The sequence below is a fragment of the Sorex fumeus genome, unplaced genomic scaffold (genome assembly GCF_029834395.1).
Source record: "Sorex fumeus unplaced genomic scaffold, SorFum_2.1 ptg000019l, whole genome shotgun sequence".
In the NCBI taxonomy this organism is placed as follows: Eukaryota; Metazoa; Chordata; class Mammalia; order Eulipotyphla; family Soricidae; genus Sorex; species Sorex fumeus.
This window is the reverse complement of record NW_026606076.1, coordinates 30,743,403-30,760,807: the sequence shown is the minus strand read 5'-3', so window position 1 is coordinate 30,760,807 and position 17,405 is coordinate 30,743,403.

Sequence of the window (17,405 nt, the reverse complement as noted above, 5' to 3'; positions counted from 1 at the left end):
GACAGAAACTGGAAAGGAAAGAAAGGCTGCTAAGGACATCTGAGAGCACTTTATGTGTTAATGGTGTACCCCTGACAACACTCAAGCAATGGAAAGTCACCAGCAAGGAAAGTTCCATGGGGAGGCTTCAGAAATACATTTTCAAACCCAGAGTATGGACCAGGAGTGATGAGTACAGTGGGTTAGCACTTGCAGTGAACTTGGTCAACTTGAGTTCCATCCCTGGCATCCCAAATGGTTACCTGAACACCACCTGACACTAGGAAGTGTCAGGTGAGGTTCCAAATAAGAAACAGTATTGAAAGAAAACAACCCAGCATAAGGACCCATCCTAGAATGGAGGTGTATACTGAGCTCACAGTTAGCAAACTTTCCTGATCTAAAAGCCTTATTTAGCCTTTTCAAAAACCTAAATGATTTATAGCATCCTAGTTACCACTAGATTATTGGGGTTTTTACTGCTTCCAAAATCAAAGAGTTTCAGGCTTTTTCCCCCTCTAATATTTGTAAAGTGAAAAGTGCTCTTCATTTTTATTTATTATTTTGCTTTTTGGGTCACACGTGGTGATGCATAGGGGTTACTCCTGGCTCTGCACTCAGGAATTACCACTGGCGGTGCTCAGGGGACCTTATGGGATGCCGGAAATTGAACCTGGGCCAGCCATGTGCAACACAAGTGCCCTACCCGCTGTGCTATTGCTCCAGCCCCTCTTCTTTTCCTTTTAAAAATTTTGTTCATGGCTAATACCTGGCTCTGAACTCAGGGGATCCTATAAGATGCTGGCTTCAATCCTGGTCAGCATCATACAAGGCAAAAGTTCTCTTGGTGTACTAGCCTCCTGCCCCGTGGGGGATTCAGGGGATGATTCTTTACTTTCTTGGGGCGCAATAGTATTTGGTGGAGCTATTTGACTTTCACATACTTCTCAATCATAAATAGGTTCTGGACGTCCCACAGGAAACTGTAAGAGAATGCAGAGGTGCTGCATGAGGGCTGTGCTGGGCTTTGTGTCCTGGTGCGACCCCTCACTCCCATCTAGGGGCCTGTTACTTGACCCAAGGCCCAGCTCCCAACTGTCCCACCTGGAGACTAGCCGGTAGCCTGGGGAGGGTCACTCCACTTCCCACATCTCTGCTCTGGTCCATTACCTGGACCAGGTTGGTCTTCCTCACATGGTCCCAGGTTTCGATGCTCACGACCTTCACCTCCAAGTCCACCTGACCGGGCTCCAGAGGAATGAGCATGTAGGGCACCCTCTTGGATGAGCTCAGGGGCACGACCACCCTCTGACGCAAGGGGGATCCTGACTTGGACATGCTGCACAGAGCCTCCTTGTGGGTCAATTCCACTCAGACCTGGGAACAGGGGTGGGGTGGTGGTTGGGGTGATTGGCCATCCACCCTGCTTCTTGCTGCCCTGAATATCACCAGAGCAAAGATCCTCCTTCATGCTGTGTGACCTCAGGGAAGCTGCTGCACCTCTCTGGGCCTCCTTTTTCTCCTCTCTACACGTGTCGTTGCAGGGACTGGGAGATGATACAGGAGTGAGGTTGCAAGCATGGTATGTGTGGGTTCAATCTCTAGCACCACACAGACACTTGGTCCCCCAGGAATGGCTGGGTTCTCTAAAGGCCCTTTCGGGTGTCAGCCCAGGGTTGCCCAGGCGACCTCCAGTACCTCATCCTCGAGACCTTGCAATGAACTGCCACCCTATTGTCCAGGAATTGCCAGTGGAGAACCCCATCGATTTCTTGAACACTGTTGTTGCCCTCCCAACAGAAAGCATCATGGTCGCCCCCTCTCCTCCACTTGGGTGCCTGGGAGGGAAGGAAAGGAGAAAACATCATCGAAAAAACAGCTTTGCCAAGGAGTTCGGTGGTTTCCAGCCCCTTAGCCCCTTTAGAAAAGCGGGTAGGGCGTTTGCCTTGCATGCAGCCGACCCATGTTCCATTCCCAGCATTCCATGCAGCTGACCCATGTTTGATTCCAAGCATCCCTTATGGTACCCTGAGCATTGCCAGGAGTAACTCCTTAGTGCAGATCCAGGAATGACCCAAAAAGAAAAAAAAATAGAAAGTGAAGACCCTCCCACAGTCATGGCATGAATAATGTTTCATTCCTGTATAAACTTTCCTATGCTCAGAAAGAACCTGAAAATAAATTAAAGGTCTTCCCTCCTACCTCACATATATGAGTAGAGCCAGTGCTCCCTCCTGAAACAACTCTAGAGACAGTCAGCCCGAAAGGCCTATGCGTTCCTGTCACTGCATCATATCATCTAGTCACTTTCCTCCTCCCTGTGGACTGTGGGTCAGACAGCGTGACATCATCTTCTCTCACCTATAATTCCTGAGAATCAGCAGGAAGCTCCGTGCAAAGATCTAGAGACGTCAGCACTGTGAGCATGACAGAGGTGCACAAACGCCAGGGTCCTGACCAGAAGTTTCTGCTTTGGAGTCTGAAATTGCTCTCAAGGAGGGCAGGGCAAGCAGCTGACCTGCTCTCATATCTCACGGGTCATAGATGCACTTGAACTGAAAATGCTATGATATCTAAACAGAAATATAGTGGAACAGAGAAGAAGTAGGCCCTGGGCCAGAGCAACAGCATATTGGGGAGGGCAATTGCCTTGAATGCAGCTTACTCTGGTTTAATCCCCCACATTCCACTGGACCCCCCAAGCCACCTGGAGTGACTCCTAAGTGCAGAGTCAGGTTACTCCAGTACCCAGAGTACTGCTGGCTGTGGCCCCAAAACAAAAACACACAAGTAAAAAGTGAATTGTGTAGTTAATCGGAAAAAAGAACACAAGGTTCTGGACTTTACCCAGCATAAAAGCATTTTTATGATGGCTACAGAGATAGCGCAGATCACAAGGTGCTTGTCTGACACACAGCTGACAAGGGTTCAGTCCCCATCACCCCACAGGATCCCCAAACCTAGAGCAATCAATGAAAACAGAGCCAGGGGTAAACTCCACGGGGTGTGGCCAACCAAAAAAAAAAATTTAGGTGTCAGAACTATAGTATGGTAGGGTATGGGCCTTGTACACAGCTGACCTGTGTTCAGTCCCTGACACCACACTGGGTACCAAAAGCAGCAACCACAGGGTATGACCAGAAAAAAAGTTTTTTTTTCATGTGTCAACATCCACCAGCCAGTTTTGGAGAATGCAGGTCAGACTTGGGTTTTGGAGCCACAGGTGGCAGATCTTTGGGCTCACCCAGGTGGTACTTGAGGAATCCTGCATTGTGCAGGAGATTATACCGTGTGGCAGGTTGCCTGCAAGGCCAGGGCTTGCACCCCTGGCCTATCACTGACCCCAGGAAATCAAAGTCTCTATAAGTACTGTGAACCATATGAGAAGGACACAGGCAGGAAACAGGGATGAGGCCCAGCTGGTAGAGGTCCAGGCAGGGTTGCTGGCACTTGGGGCCTCCTGGTGCAAACCTGAGCGAGAAGTACAAACTGCAATTTCAAAGGTTTGCAGGGGCCAGAAAGAGCACACAGTGAATGGAAGGGCACTTGTCATGCATGCGGCAGACTCAACTTCACATCCTGAATCACCAAGGAGTGATCCCAGAGAACTGCTGGGTTTGGCAAAAGCCCACACAGACAATCCCCCTCCTGCCCAAATAAAGGCAATGAGGAATTTATCTGCCAACAACAGAGGTCTGAAATCTAGTAATATATTCACAAGGGTCAATTCTTTGTTTTTTTTTTTTTTTTCTGTTTTGGGACCACACACAGAAGTGCTCAGGGTTTATAGGCCAGGTTTTCAGACATATGATTTTACTCCTATGGGTACATGATTTTATAAAAGAAAAAGGGGATGAAAAATTACAATTGGGGCCAGAGTGACAGTACAACAGGCAGGGCATTTGACTTGCACCCAGCTGACCTGGGTTTGGTTCCTGGCATCCCATATGCTTCCCCGAGCACTACCAGGAGTGCATCCTGAGTACAGAGGGTGAGTGCAGAGCCAGGAATAAGCCCTGAGCATCGCCAGTGTGACCCAAAAAGTGGAGAAAAAAATTGCAATTATCCCAAGTGAAAGTTTAAAGTCCATAATTTCACTCAGAGCCTCCAAGTCCTTCCTTTCCTCCCAACAGCCTCTTTGTCAAAGGACTCAAGAATGTTCATATTTAAGAACTTCCAATTAAGGTATGAATAGAGGAGTAGGAGAGAATACACCAGACTGAAGCAGACATTGGCCAACTGAAAGCCTGAGGGCATTCCCTGGTACCCCTAGTCCCCTGAGCAGGACACAGACCTCAAGCACTGCCAGGTATGGTCCCAAATCTCACCTTATCTGCTCCCCAAGTAGTGAGTTAGACCCAGGGAGAGGAGCTCAGAGGGCTAAACACCTGCTTTACCTTTGGGGGACATGACATGGCTCCCCCTGCATCCTAGACACACAGACACTGAGTGGGGAGAGTCTCTGACTATCTCCAAGTTTGTAGCAAACAGGGGGAAAAAGACAGGTGAAATATCCCAACACCAAAAAGAAGTTCAAAGAATACTCGTGTGTCAAAACAAATTCTGGTGTGGGAGGGTTGCGGCCATACCTACTGATGCTCAGGGAACCCTATGGCGTGTCAGGGCATTACTCTGGTCACTATAAGAAAGACAAACGCCCTCCTGACTATACTAATGACCAGCCCCTAAGAGTGAGACATTTAAAACCTATTGCAGCTGGTCCCGGGAAAACCCCTTTCTGCAAGTACTCAATTCAACAGCAGGGCACACCCCTGGTCTGGGAGAGATGGACAGTGAGGGATGCTTGGAATCTTGACAGGTGAGGCAGAAATTCCTTTTTCTGAGGAAATATAATCATATAGGGTTAACAAAGATAGTAATTTGATAGGGTGCTTTTCTTTCAAGCATCTAAGCCGGGGTCAATATGCAACAGTACATATGCTCACCCACCCCAGCACTGCTAAAAATGAAGCCTGAGCTCAGAACAAAGAGTAATCCCTGAGCACTGAGTGGTGCTGTGGCCCAAAAAAGTATAATAAAATAAATTATAAAGGAATTGGAGCGATCGTATAGCAGGTTAGGTGCTTGCCTTGCACTCGGGTTTAATTCTGGGCATCTCCTATGGTTCCTGGCACCACTACGAGTGCTTGCTGAATGGAGATCCAGGAGGAACCCACGTGCATCGCTGGGTGTGACCCAAAAAGCAAAATAAAAAAAGAAAGAAAAAGTAAAGAGAAGCTCCCCACCTCACTGTACTCCCAGAACCCACTGAATGCACAAGGAACAAGTGAAGATCAAAGGCTCTGCCAAGTGGAGCTAGAGCAACAGCACAGACGGTAGGGTGTTTCCCTTGCATGCGACCAACCCGGATTTCCAGCAACCAATATGGTCCCCTGAGCACCGCCAGGGGTAATTCCTGAGCGCAGAGCCAGGAGTAACTCCTGTGCATTGCTGGGTGTGAACCAAAAAGAAAAAAACACTCTGCCAAATGCTTTTGAGCCACAAGCACATAAATGTGCTTCCCCTCCCCCACCCACCCCAATACAGGCCCCTGGCTCTGGGCTCACTCCTGGCTGGTACCGGGACGCTGTGGGGTGCCAGGATCGAACCCGGCCAGCCCCGTCCCCCCCTTAAGCATCTTTCTAAGTAAGTTCTCCTTAGTAACAACGACCTTCTTTCCCTCAAACTCAATTTATAAACAAGAAAAAGCTTTCGGCAGGGGCGCTCAGTGCATCCCGGGTGAGGGGCCGCCAACCCGGGCCACCGCCACGAGCAACCCCGCTGCCCACAAGGTGGAGACCGCTGAGGTTCAGGCGCTCAGAGCAACCACTCGGGCGGGCTGCGGGGAAACCGATCTTCCCGTACCCCCGGACCCCCCTGCATGCCCTGGGGGGCCCGTCACCCGCTCCTCACCTTCTGTGGCAACTTGGCCCGCCTGCACTTCCGCCGAGAACGCCAAGGCAGTGCGGATAAAGGACCTGGATTCTGTGATGTCACCTGCACCTTCGCCCAGAGCCTTAAAGGGCCAGGCTTCAAGTATTCCTGACCAGGTACTTTCCTGTTCAGAAAGGTTCATTTTTCCCCGTTTCTGGGATAGGATAGGACACTGAGGGTTACCAGGTCTGGGTCAGATGGAGACAGACAGACTGGACAGATAGCATGTCGATCAGAAGCCTTTGTTTGGATGAAGGAAATAAAATTCACAAAGATTCTTTGCAAATAGCCACCCAGACCATCTCTCTGAGTCCCCACGTACATTTATATAGCACTGAAAGTCCAGGTCTTGAGTAGCTTCAACTGTTTATTTTCACAATTATAGGAGAGAGCTATTTCTAGCTCTAAGAGAATCACGTGGCTCAGAAAGGGGTCAGGGGTAGCCCAGAAGGGGACTCAGGGATTGGTGATGACTGGGAAGATATTTGTGTACGCCAAAATTCCTTTGTCTGTATTTGTGAGTGTTCAGAGTAAATGGTGCTCTCCAGTTATTCCTTGAGAGCTGTGTGCAGCAACTCTTCAAACAGTGCTCAAGCTCTACATAGCCATGAATTCTATATGAATCAGACAAATGAACGGAAAGTCCCTTAACTGCTGTGCAGCTAAATAGTCTTTTAATATTTTTGTACTAGATGATTTATTAACCTATAATTCTTCAAAATTTGAACCAGTTGCCAAGAACAATGGTATAGCAGGTGTGCAGGAGAAAGCCTCTTTTTCAGACACGTTGATCTATTGTTCGGCTACGATGATTTGGTGTTTGTTACAGTAAGAATATGAAATTTAGTTCACAAGCTTACTTCTTAGCGGAATTATTCCATAAACATACTCAATTTCTTGTAACCACTCCACTAGGGTGCCAGATCGTCACAGAGTGCAAATAGGAACAATAGGTTAGGGTCCCTCCAAAGTGAGGTAGTAAGTGTCAATAGCTAATTTCTTTGTGTATTTGCTTTTCCTTGCTTCAATAACTATGATTACATAAATTTACGGGGTAACAGGATGTAGGCCTGGTGAATCTAATTTTGTAGGTGCTTATGAAAAGGACAGGTGCATCAGGATGTGCTTTTTTCTAACCAACAGACTGTGCTTCTCTTGGGAGCCTGCTACTTTGCCTAGCAGGACAGCCTGCAAGATGGTGTGAACAAACACTCCAAATTTTGTAGTTCATCCAGATTTGATGGTGTGGGGGCCCAACATTCCAAGTCCCAGGGACGTCCGCAGAAAGCCTTCAAAGGACCTGTTAGTGCTGGCACTCTTCTCTCTGGTCCGTGAGTCAACTCTGGAATGGTGTAGAAGGCTGGATGCAGCACAACCTCCCCTATCTTCAACTTTCGTATCTTCCCACTACACTGTCCTCCCGTTCTTTGTTCTTCGATTTGCTTGAGCAGGACTGGTAACGGCTCCATCGTGAGAATTGTTGTTACTGTGTTTGGCATATCTAATATGTCACGGGGAGCTTGCCAGGTTTTGCCATGTGGGCGCGATACTCTCGGTAGCTTGCCGGGCTCTCCGAGAGGGGCTGAGGAATTGAACTCGGGTCAGCCTCACGGGCCTTGCACAAGGCAAACGCCCCACCCGCTGTGCTATTGCTCCAGCCCAAGTACTACACTATTCTGTTGGAAATATAGCTTCAAACATTCTAGGTTTAACACTGGTATGCCCACTCTCCCTTGTCACAGTGAGTTTAAGTTTATTGGATTACACCCATAACAATGCTCCTGAGTTACTCCCATTGCTCTGTTTCTTGGAATATAGCTCTAAACACTTTAGGTTTAACATTGGTATGTCCTTCCTCCCTCGCAACAGGGAGCTTAGGTTTACCACAGTGCTCCTGAGACACACACATTCTTCTGTGTTTCTCTGTAACTTCCTTCTCTGTAATTTGCTTTCCCAACTGGCCTGTCATACTTTTCTCCTAATCAGACTCTGTTAACTCGTAAGGTCGGATTCCTCAGAAATCTGAGTGAAATACTGCTTTTCTCTTCTCCTTATGTTCTTTGCATAGTTATTTTAGAGCAACGTCCTTTTCATATAGACATAGGAAAACAGTTAATACTATGACTATGTAACTTGGGAGTTAATTGACTCCAAATAATAATTCATACCTGGGCATCTGCTTTCTCAATCTAAGCCTCAGTTGCCCTTAGTTTTTAGCACCCCAAAGGCAGGGTCTTGATGAGGGACTGAATGGACCCAGAGCTAGCTGTTAGGTACACTGGTATCAAAATGGGCCAGACCAAAGCACCATATAAATTAAGAGCATGGTCATGGACAAATTCTGTCATGTTCCAAAGAGTAACAACTAGATTAGGACCATGCTAGGGTTAAGAAAGACTAATCTGACCTGAGCACTGTAGTCTGAGATCTATATTAAGATGTCCCCAGCGTAATGTATCTATTACTGTGTTCATACAAAATGATTAATTTTATTAAGGAGTAGAATTAAGATGAATGTTTATATGGTTGCTGGACTAAGGGAGGAAAAACACACCCATAGATGGCATTTCACATTTAGGTGGGTCTTCTTGCTGAAAGAGTTTGTCCTAGAAGAAGCTTTCCCCTAGAGAGGGACCATACATCCATTGATTGTATGACCTCGCCTATGTGTAACTGCTACCCCAACTCCCTCATGATTTGGGAGATAACTAAGGCTATAAGACTCGGCAAGGGAAAAAAAATCAAGATAGAATCCAAGAGGGAGAGTCCAAGAGGAATGAAGGAGATTCATGAAAGGAGAATCAGAGGAGAATTGAGATGAGATTGGAAGAAACTGCAATCGATACCAACCAGCCTGGCCCTCATTCCCTCTGTCATCCACCCATGGCCATCGGCTGTCCAAGGGTCGGGGAAGCAGCCTGATACCATCAAATTCAGCTGGGTGCGGAGGAAAGAGAAGAGAGAGAGGAGAGAGAGAGGGCTTCATATTTATTTTTTGAATACACAACACGAACTGACAAACCAGTTCTTTGAAACAATTACCACTTGTGTTTGTTTTCAATAAAAGAAAAAATTAAAGTACTTTATTGATATGAAAAATAATAGAATTTTTTTCAGTTTCAGTACCCAGTAAGGCTAAGTGCCTTTTACTCCCAGGGTAAGACTCTGGATTTCCTCCTTGCAGTGTCCAGAGATCACAGATATAATGGCAGGGAGAGAGCTCGGACCCCCACCTTTCAAGTCACATGCTTGCTCCACTGATCTATCCCGCAGGGTATAATGATATTCATTTTTAAATGTGTGAATCTAAACAGCTCACACATATTCAGTGACCCTATTCCCAAGTCAGATCGCAGCTATGCCAAATCCTGACACAGTGGTTTGAGTTCTGAAATAAATCACAGCAAGTAAGGTAAGAATTAGTCGAATGACAGCTGGGTGAACAAGCCGAGCAGGTGGATGACATCTCTGTGGTTCTCACTGTCCAAATAGGTCCAGAGAAAAGGGAAGATTCTTTGGGAGTATCGCTGGGAGGGGCTTGACAATCACACACTAGCCTTTTGGTTTTTCTATTTGACTAGACCCAGGGATATTTGAGGATCATATGGGATACTGTGAATCAAACCCAGTGTAAGGCAAGCACCCTTCCCAATATACTATAACTTCAGCACATACTAGCTTTATTAAGGGCTCACTCATTGACTTTTTAACATAAAAGCAAAGAATATTTCATAGTGGGTCAGAGAGAGAATAGCTATCTCTCTTGCATATGGGCATCTGCCTTGCACGAGGCTGACTGGGGCAGGATTCTGAGCACTGCCCAAAGGAACCCCTGAGGACCGCCAAGAATAAACCCCTCGGCAACATCAGAATCCAAACCAAAACAAAACAAATTGTCTTCGTATACTCAAAAAACAGGGCTGAAGCGATAGCACAGCGGTAGGGCATTTGCCTTGCAAGCAGCCAACATGGCTGACCCAAGTTCGATCCCTCCACCCCCTCTCGGACAGCCCAGCAAGCTACCGAGAGTATCTCATCCACACGGCAAAGTCTGGCAAGCTCCCCGTTACAGATTCGATATGCCAAACACAGTAACAACAAGTCTCACAATGGAGAAGTTACTGGGCCCGTTCGAATAAATTGATGAACAACGGGAGGACAGTGACAGTGACTAAAAAAAATGCTAATGATCTGAGGGCAAAGACAAGCTTAGTGACAGAGAGGGCAGGATGCAAGGTGGTTCTGCTGCGACTGAAAAGGGCACCCCAACATTACAGGCTGTGCAGCCAGGCTGGTAAGGGAAAGGGGTACAAAGGACCCTAAATCTCATGAACACATGACTAATGAAGAAGAATGAAGCACAGGATCACCCCAAGGGAGCGAAGGGCCCTATGAGTACAGCACAGATGCCTGCATCCAGGAGCCCGAGGCCCTCGGGGTCAGCAGTATGTTTCACAGACACGATGCCCAGGGCCCAAGCCTTGGAGGGTCCTCAGATACTCAGCTGCACAAACACACCTCTCCTCCCTGGCCTCAGGGCTCCTCCTAACAGCCAGGGGATTACAGCTGGCTTCACCCTAGAATACCCTGCCCCCACAGAATCAATGTAGAGATTAGTGACAAATGAAAAGGAGAGAGGCCTAACCCATATGTCCCTGATATAACCAGCCAAGTTACTGAAAGTACGCAAACAACACAATCTTCACTTTTGCTGCCTTGCACGCAACTTGTCCAATTCAATCCCCGGATCCCATAGGATCTCCCAAGCAAACGCCAAGACTGATAAGTGAGTGCAGAATCCAGAGTCACATCTGAATATCACGGTGTGGCAGAAAAATGAAACTAAACAAAAAAAAAAATGGACGCATACAAAATATAAAGTTGGTGCTGGAAGATAGTACAGCAGGTGGGGCAGATTCGTCAACCACACATACCCAGGCTTGGCAATTCCCAAATTACCTTTCTGAGTTTTCATTTTTGACCAGACCCAGTGATGACTGGGGGAACATATCTGATGTCCAGATTCAACCTGGGTTGGCTCTGTGCAAGGGAAGCACACTTGTGTGTACTATCTCTCCGGCTACATTTAACTTTGTTATGTGCTCCCTCATTCAATATTTAAATATAAAGTCAAAAATTATTCCTTAGTGGGTGAAAGAAAACAGCAGGTAGGGCATTTGCCTTCCAAGAGGCTGACTGGGGCGGATCCCTGAGCACCACCAAAAATAACCTCTGTGAACAGCCAGGAATAAAGGCTGAGTCTTTCAGGCCCAAAACAAAAACAAAATCATTTTGTTGATATTATGAAAAGCCATGCTAATTATCCAAGGGCAAAGATAAGCATAACAGGGCTGGAGTGATGATAGCACAGTGGGTAAGATGTCTGTCTTGCATGTGGGCGACCCGGGTTTGATTCTCAGCATCCCATATTGCCCCCTGAACACTGATAGGAGTAATTCAACAGTGCAGAGCTGGGAGTAACCCCTAAGCATCGCCGGGTGTGACCCAAAAAGAAAAAAAAGAGATAAGTATGACAGTGAGGGCACAACATCCAGCTGCACTTGGAAAGAGACCTCACATTGCAGGCTGTACAGCTGCGTGCAACCGTTCCCCCCACTTTTTGACCTCTTAGGCAGCCCCTTGCCTTAGTCTATATCAGATGCCCCCTCCCGTGAGTGGGCCTCTGTCCTCTTGACATTTTCCCTCCTAGATGTATCAGGTCGTGGGTTTTGTGTTGGTGCCGCACCTCCTTCCCTTGACCCTTCCAATCTATGTGCCACCCATATCCCTGATCCTTCTCTCCAGTTAGACCAGTGGACTCTCCCTTCATCTGGATCCTGGTGGCTGTGTGTTTGAGCGGGACTTAACCCACATCTGGCCGGATCCGTCTTTCGCCCCGCCCAGGACTTCTGTGAGCTCTCTACCATCCGGTTAATTCCTTTTAGGAAGCTTGGGACAATAGGACTGATCTCCATCGTAATCATCGCAACCTGTTCACACTGTCGCTACCCTCCTGACCCTGACCCTTGCGGGCGCAGGGACAGGCATCGCATCCCTGGTGATCAACACTCTGCACTAGCCTCCCATCATGCCGCTGTCGATGCAAACATCAGCCGCTTGGAAGGCTCGATCGCCCATTTGGAAGAATCCCTCAATTCCTTGTCTGAAGTTGCCCTGCAGAATCGGAGAGGACTTGACCTTCTTTTTGAAAGAGGGTGGACTCTATGCTGCACTGGGGGAGGAATGCTGTTTCTATGTCAATCATAGTGGAGTCATTCGGGATACCATGCGGGAACTCCACGAGGGTTTAGAGCTCAGACAACGCCAACAAGAGTCCTCTACCTCTACCTGGGGCTTTCACACTCTTCTCCCATACCTACTCCCCTTCTTCGGCCCCCTTACTGCACTCTTGTTAATTGGTACTATTGGCCCTTGCGTGTTTAACCGTCTAATCAGCTTTATCAAACAGCAGGTTGCCTCACTGGTCGCAGCACCTATACAGGTGCATTACAACCGCCTGGCAATGGAAGATGCTCACCTAGACCATGCGGCCGCAAATTCTGCTGCTACAGAGGACAGCTAGCAGGTCGTGGTTAGTTGGACCCAAACTTGAGTTGTTCATGGCCAGCTCCCCTGCCCCTCTCTGATCTGACAATCTCGGTATGAAAGAGTCGGACATTACCCTATTCCATTTTGTTCAGTCACTAGGTGTCTGGCAAAGCACTGCAAGGGAGGCCTCATGGCTGATTCTGACTACCTGTGGAGGACACTGGGACTGCATGGAGGTTTCCTCTGCCTAACACTGGCCTTTTTCCACGGCTCCCCTCTGCTAGTAGGGTGGGCAGGGGAAAATGGGCTCTGTCTACTTTCCTCCCCTCTGCAAAACAGAGGTCTTCTTGATATCCTGGAGGGGCCCAGTCAATGCTCCCCCTAGCTGGCGTCTTTTGTAATAAAGGAAGGGGGAGATGTGGGAAGATGGCCCTTTAACTGACCAAGAGCCTACGTGCCTGTGCTAGGTATGGCTATCTTAACCTATGTGACCCTCGGCAGGTAAAGCCTGTGGTATGGTAATCGTGACCTACGTGACCCTTCTCAGGTAAAGCCTGTGGTATGGTAATCCTCACCTACATGACCTTTGGCAGGTAAAGCCTGTGCTATGTATGATTATTCCGAGAAAACAATTGTCATGGCTGTAAGTGACAATGATTAACTTATTATAAGCTTTGTAATCCATGGTATGTCAATCTTATAGACTCTGTAACTTTCCTAACCACATTTGGGCACGACGCTTTGTGTAGCTACCTCACTAATATATAACCCCATCGCCCTCAATAAAGTCTGTCCCTTTTTCTCTTTGTTTCTAAGCTGTATTCTATCTCTTGTGCCTTGTGTTCATTCGGTCAGTCCTTCCCTGCACCTACGGATCCTAGGGTCATATCCGCGGGCCGGAGAGTGGTCTGGCGGGGCCCGCCATATCCCCAGAGCTGACCAGCCACACCCTCGGGCACTGGCTCACAGACCCGCCTGGGGGATACTGCCTAATGCTGCTGTCTCCCCAGGAGAAGCAAAATAGGTTGGCATCTGTGTTGCCTTTCACAACACAAGCTCTGGGCTTGGTTACAAAGGAGAAAACTCAGCCCTGTCTTGGTCTGAGGACTCCTACCTGGGTCCCACAAAAGGCTCTCACAGGCACAGCCAGAGGCTGACTCAGAGGCCAGATCTCATGCATCAGCGCCCTACAGGCTGGCAGCAGGGCTGCCCCCCACAACCATACCCCAGAATGTGGCTCTATCACGGGGACAGCCCTTCATCTCTTAAAATAACTCACTTTCTACACACACACACACACACACACACACACACACACACATACACACTAACACACACCCTTTACCCCCAGTACTCACATCGATAAACGGGTATCTAAACAGGGTTTTGGAACCTGATGTGAAGAAGCAGAAGTTCCTGATCCAGCAGACAGTAAAACTAGCAAGATGCTTGCCTTGTTGACACCAGTCAATCCTCTGCATCCCTACGCATCCCCATGGCCCCCAGTACACTCCAGGAAGAATATCTGAGCCAGGAGTCAGAGTAAACCCTCAGGGTATATTCGGGCATGCAGAGCCCCCATTCCCCACACCAAAAATAGCCGCAAAAGGAAACTAAAACCCGTTACCTGCGGATCCACTGCTTCGGATGGCCCCATCATACCAGGGAAGCCATTGAAAAAGCCGGACAGTAACAGAGTCTCTTGGCATTATGGGAGCTGCAACTCTGCTGAAAGTGAATCTGGAGATTTTACAGCAGCGAGTCTGGGGCCAAGGTCCCAACGTAGGTCAGCTGGAGGTCAGGATGGCCAAGACCCTGCCCGTGGAAGGTCTCTCACCTCCAAGGCCCACAGCCCCCTTGCTCAGCCCTGTACCCACCCGCTGCTCCTCCATCGCAGAGTTGGAGGCGATTGTGGCAGCAGGTGCCCCCCAGGATCACTCACTCACATCCTCCACCCTTGATCCCATCAAAGATCCACCGCATCTCAGGTACCACCTGGTATCAGGGAATAAGTAAAAAAGAAGTCCAAAAGTGCCCCCCTACAATACTACTGAAATACAATACAAAGGCCCTCCCGTTGATCGTCGATTTGCTCGAGCGGGCCCAGTAACGTCTCCATTGGAGACTTTGTTGTTACTGTGTCTGGCATATCGAATACTCTCGGTAGCTTGCCGGGCTCTCCGAGAGGGGCGGAGGAATCGAACTCGGGTCGGCCATGTTGGCCGCTTGTAAGGCGAACGCCCTACCTGCTGTGCTATCGCTCCAGCCCAATACTACTGAAAGCATTGTATAAATTCAATGCAATGCCTATCAGGATACCCATGACATTCTTCAAAGAAATGGAGCAAACACTCCTGAAATTTATATGGAACAATAAGCCCCCATGAATAGCTAAAGCAATTCTTGGGAAAAAGAAATGGGAGGAATCAACCTCCCTAACTTCAAACTGTACTACAAAGCAGTAATAATCAAAACAGCATGGTAATGGAACAAAGGCAGAACTGCAGACTAGTGGAATAGGATTGAATACACTGACATCACCCCTCAATCATGTGATCATCTAATCTTTGATAAAGGTGCAAGTAATGTGAATTGGAGTAAGGAAAGCCTCTTTAACAAAGTGTGTTGGCAGAACTGGATGGCTACATGCAAAAAAGTGGGCTCAGAACTCTGCCTAACACCATGTACAAAAGTAAGATCAAAATGGATTAAAGACCTCAACATCAGACCAGAAACCATAAGGTACATTGAAGAAAAAGTTGGCAAAACCCTCCATGACACTGAAGCTAATGGTATCTTCAAAGATGTCACGCCACTGGCCGAGCAAGTGAAAACAGAGATAGATAAATGGGACTATCTTAAACTAAGAAGTTTCTGCACCTCAAAAGAAACAGTGACCAAAATACAAAGACAGTCTACAGAATGGGAAAGGATATTTGCCGAATACACATCTGACAAGGGGTTGATATCAAGGATATACAAAATACTGGTTGAACTCCACAAGAAGAAATCATCCAACCCCATCCAAAAATGGGGCAATGGAATGAACAGAAACTTTCTCAAAGAAGAAATTCAAATGGCAAAAAAGCACATGAGAAAATGCTCTACATCATTAATCATCAGGGAGATGGTGCTCAGCAGTAATGGCCCCTTCATTTCTCCTGATGCCTGAGCAGAGGTGGGAGGGAGTCCACTCTCTCCTTGATGCAGCTTGCGCCTGGCGGAGAGGGGTGAAATTCTTCAGAAGCACCGTGTCTGAACCGTTGCTTGTGGATTTATAGTAGTTCAGTCATTAAAAAAAAATTATAATAGGCTAATTATCTCTCCCTGCCCCCCTTTTTTTTAACTCGGACTTTTCATAACTCAGGGGATTCCCTGAAGAATTAACTTGCAGGTGGAATATTTCACGGACAGATTTTTCTCTCCCCGTCCAAATTCAGTTCCTTATCACTAAAAACAAAGGTAAACCAGTCCCAATCCCAGCCGCTGCTTTCGGGTGGAGACTTCTTCCCATGCCCATTGCTCCCCCACCATTCCACGGTCTGAGGGTTTGTCTCTCATGTTCTTCTCCAGAGATTGCAAAACTGGAGCTTCTCAAGGAAGGTGGGAAGGAACAAAAAGAAGGGGAGGACCCAGCCTGTCAGAGCAGTGTACTGCTAATCACTATCACTTTACTCCAGAAGTGCTTCGGTGGGGTTATCCTGGCAAACCTGGTGGAAATCTATGTTACATTGAGATGCTAAAAGTCTACCCAAAGTGCAGACAGATCCTGAAAACTTGTTAGGTATGAATCATGTCTTATTGACCTATCCCCCAGTGCTCCTACTCACTAATGATTTGAGTTTCCATTTAAATTCTTAATTTTTTTTTCTCCCACGCTTCTTGCCATGGTCTTTTTTGTCCCTTAGATCTCTTAACATGCTCTGGAGCAGAGAGGAGGGGGGGAAGGCAAAATTTTTTCTGTTTTGACTTGGCCATTTTGAATTCAGTTAGTTACTGGGTATAACTTATTGCCTTTTATGAAAGAAGCAGATAATAGCGTGTAAAGGTTTCATGCTAGCAACTTTTTGAAGAGAGCTATTGGGAGATGTGGCCACAGTGATTTCTTTTAAGCTTTCTGCGTACTTTTCTTCCTGCCTTTCCCTTCCCTCACTTGGCATCCAGTGAGAAGGCCTGCCCCTCGCTGTGATAAGTGTATCTGAGAGGAGAAGCAGAGCCGCTGTCTCCAGTGAACCTGAAATGGTAGACCTGTAATTGTGGGGAAATGATAAAACTCTCTTGTTACAGCCCTGCCATCCCTTGCTGTGTGTGTATATAATACTTTGTTCTTCATATGTGAAAGACCCAGTGTTGGAATTCTTTGGTGTAAATAAACGTTTGGTTTTATTTATCAAAAAAAAAAAATCTCACACCTCAGAGATTGGCCCACATCCAAAAGAACAAAAGCAACCGATGCTGGCGCGGATGTGGCAAGAAAGGGACACTCCTTCAATGTTGGTGGGAATGTCGACTGGTTCAGCCCTTCTGGAAAACAGTATGGATGATGCTCAAAAAATTAGAAATTGAGCTCCCAATTGACCCAGCAATACCACTCCTGGAAATATATCCCAGAGAGGCAAAAATGTGTAGTCGAAGTGACATCTGCACTTGTTTGTTCATTGCAGCACTCTTTACAATAGCCAGAAACTGGAAGAAACCTGAATGCCCAAGAACAGATGACTGGTTAAAGAAACTTTGGTACATCTACACAATGGAGTACTATGTAGCTGTTAGAAAAGATGAAGTCATGAAATTTATATACAAGTGGTACAACATGGAACGTATCATGCTAAGCGAAATGAGTCAGAAAGAGAGGGATAAACATAGAAAGATTGCATTCATCTGGGGGATATAAAGTAACAAAATATGAGATTAATACCCAAGAATAGATGAGATCAGCACCA